The following is a 3,839-nucleotide window of genomic DNA, read 5'->3' as shown; positions in this document are numbered from 1 at the left end:
GGAAACAAAAGTTGGATCCTTTGTTTACTGGTTGTAATTAAAATATCTAGTTATAAATTGTTTATATTTAGTTTGTGCTATACTTAGACAAGAAAATACTTAAACAAGGCAATAGATATATTTGTCTGTTTTTATATTGTTGGATATTTTACAGATTATTAAGATCGTATATTTAAAATATGCAATAATATTATTTAGTATGATAATGACAATTGTATTTTGAAGCTTAAGGTTTCAAAGTTGTCAATTTGAATATTGGTGTTTGTCAAAAACTTTATAAAATGAGAGTTACTAAAATATTAAATTTGTTTTGTGTTCTCTAAATTTTGATTAGTTCAATCACTTTATAAGCTGACTAAGATAAGCTTAAAATCTCTTTTTTGGGGTCTAGTATTTTCATTTTTAGATACTACAGTAAGTACTAAATTGAGATATTTTAAACTTTGCTAAACTTGGTTAAACTCTTTTTTTTATTGGTTGCAAGCAAGGTTATATCCCAAGAGTACTCATTAAAATTTAGAAACTCATCTTAAGCCCATTAGTTAACTTAACCTTTCTCTTACCAAAACTAAAGATCATGTAACCTGTTATCTGCTACACTCATCAGGCCAGCAATAGCCAATGCTTTTAGGCTGGTCACATTTCTACTTATGAAATTATTTTATTTTTTGTTTTCTGCCTAAATGATTTTTGTTTGTTTGTTTTGGTATGCTACAATCTTTATTATAAACTCCTGAAACAATTTACATATTGGAATTTGTTGTCAAATAAAAGACAAGAATTTATTTCTTAGGTGCAGGCTGGTTAGCGCAGCATGGTGCTGATAACCCCAAGGCCCAAGGTTTGATCCCTGTGTTGGCCAACACCCCCACCCCCCAAAAAAGAATTTATTTCTTATAAATATAGAACAGATAAGAATTTTCTGTTTGCTCAATCAGAGGAAAGTAAATATATTCATTAAGACTTCACATACACTTCTACTCTATAGCAACCAGACAATTTCCCTGAGGTGCTATCAATAAACAGAAATTGCCTGTTGCCATGGATTTCTGCTGTCAAGTTTGTTTTTTTCATCTTCCTTGACTTTTTCAAGATGTGAGCAAAGCCAGTATAGCTGATAAACAAGCGAGTTATTTTTAATTCTTTGAATTGTTTTCATGAATGCCTTTCTTCCTTTGGCCCAAAACCCACTAGCAAAGGGATTTTTTTTAAAGATATTTGTTTTCTAAAATTGTGGTAAAATATATTTAATAGAATTCCCATTGTAATCATTTTTAAGGGTGCAGTCCAGTGGCATTAAATACCTTCACATTGTTGTGCAGCCATCATCACTCTCTGTCCACAGATCTCTTTTCATTATCCCAAATTAAACGTTGTACCCACTGAACAGTAACTCCCCATTGCCCTTCCCCCTGCGCCTGGCAACCATCATTCTACTTTCTGTCTATATGAATCTCAGTATTGTAGGTACCTCATACGAATGGAGTCCTACAGTATTTGTCCCTAAGTGACTGGATTATTTTACTTACCATAATGTCTTCAAGCCTCATCCATGTTGTAGCATATATCCAAATGTCCTTCCTTTGTAAGGCTAAATTATATTCGATTGTATGTATATATCGCATTTTGTTGATCCATTCATCCATCAGTGGACCCTTGGGTAGCTATCACTTTTTTAGCTATTGTGAATAATGCTGCATGAGTTTACAAATATCTTTTCAAGTTTCTGTTTTCAATCATTTTGCATCTATACCCAGAAGTAAAATTGCTGGATCATAGGTAATTCTACTTCTAGTTTTTGAGGAAACAAGTACTGTTTTCCACAGCTATTGCACCATTTTACATTCCTACTAGCAGTGCACAAGGATTTCAATTTCTACACATTCTCATCAACACTTAATTTCTGTTTTTTGAATAATAGCCATCCTAATGGTGGTGTAATGGTATCTCAATGTGGTTTAGATTTGTATTTTTCTAATAATTAGTGATGTGTAGCATATTTTGATGATTTATTTAAGATATACAGATGGCCATCTGTATATCCTCTGAAGAAATGTCTATTTAAGCATTTTTTTTGTCTGTTGCCCATTTTTTAATCACATTTTTTTTTGTCACTGAGTATTAATCCCTTATAAGATATGTGATTTGCAAGTATTTTCTCTCATTCTGTGGCTTTCTTTTTTACTTCGTTGATAGTGTCCTTTGATGAACCAAAGTTTTGTATTTTATAATCTCCTATTTGTTTATTCTTTCTTTTGTTACTTGCACCTTTGGTGTCATATCTAAGAAATCATTGCCAAATCCAATATTATGAAGATTTTCCCCTATGTTTTCTTCTGACACTATAAAACTAAAGTTTTAGCTCTTACATTTAGGTCTTTAATCTATTTTGACTTAATTTTTATATATGGTGTTAGGTAAAGATTCACCTTTATTCTTTCGTATGTGAGTATGCAGTTTTCCCAGCACCAGTTATTGAAAAACTGTCTTTTCCCAATTGAGTGGGCTTGGCACTTTTGTCTAAAAATCATTTATCATACTGTCTTTTTTAAAATATTGCTCCAAACAATGTCCGTCTGCCTTATTTTCCCTTCCTAATAAATATAAATCTCAACACTATCTTGGGTCATCTTCATGACAAATAATTTTCTTATTCTTTGGGACACATGCAGAGGGTTACACTACTTCTAGTTACAAATTAGAATCATATAAACTGGCAGTCTAAAGTAGCTGGAGATCTGGTGCTGAAGAGTTTTCCTGACAATCGTCTTCTTAGAGATTAATTTTGCTGGAGAGAGGCAATCAATCAATCAATCAATCAATCAATCAATGTGGTTATAGTGTTTTCAATGTTTTTTTTTAAGGGAACATTTTTTGGATACTTTTGTATCATATTATAAATATTCTGAGTTTTGAATGGGGCCATGGAGATTGGGAAATGATCTCTGTAAGAGGGGACACACTAAATGTGTTTCTGGAGCCTCTAAGGAGGTGCACTGAGGTTAGTGCTGTGAATGTAGAAAATGGCAGACTGGATTTAGTTGCCATTATCTGAATGTCCTCCTCCTGCTCAGGTGGAGAAGTGAGACTGGGGCGATGCTGATAGGATCAAGCAAAGAAAAAAGCTCAAGTCCCTTTTCCTCCTCCAGCTTTGCAATTTTCATCTAGCATATTGGCAAAAGAGAAAGGTAGTTTTAAAGGTCCTGGATCCAGCATCATTAAATGTATTCTAAATGAGTTTCTCATAGATTAGGGAGTTGCAAAGCCTCAACAGTCATGTGTATGCATCTCTGAGAGAAAGGCACAATATTTATTTTTGGTTATAATTATCTCTCAAATTCAGTCACAGTTACTTCAGAATAGTGTTATCAAAACACTAAATTGCAAACCTAGCTGCCAAAACAGTAGTTTAAAATTAAGAGAAAGAAAATATTCTGGGCTGGCCCGGTGGCGCACTGCTACAGTGCGCCGCTTGAGAGTGCGGTGGCGCTCCTGCCGAGGGTTCGGATCCCACATACAAACCGGTTCCCACTCACTGGCTGAGCGAGGTGTGGGAGCAACACCGAGGGTTGCGATCCCGTTGCTGGTCCCGGTCCGGTATGGGCGTGACACTGAGGGTTGCGATCCGTTGCCGGACACGAAAAGAGACAAAAAAAGGAAAAAAAAAAAAAAAAATTTCAAAGCTACTACAGTCCTTATTTCTGTACTTAGTCTAGAGGCCATGGTTGATAGTTGTAAATTGCTTTTTCATACTTTGTTTTCAGGCATGACTTCTTTAACTGGTGATGTGACCCAAACAGTCTTTCCTGAAGAGTCTAGATCTTTATGATTTAGGGAAC

The sequence above is a fragment of the Galeopterus variegatus genome, unplaced genomic scaffold (genome assembly GCF_000696425.1).
Source record: "Galeopterus variegatus unplaced genomic scaffold, G_variegatus-3.0.2 Scaffold235, whole genome shotgun sequence".
Classification (NCBI taxonomy): Eukaryota; Metazoa; Chordata; class Mammalia; order Dermoptera; family Cynocephalidae; genus Galeopterus; species Galeopterus variegatus.
The sequence above is the reverse complement of the archived record's forward strand: the minus strand, read 5'-3'. Positions refer to the sequence as shown.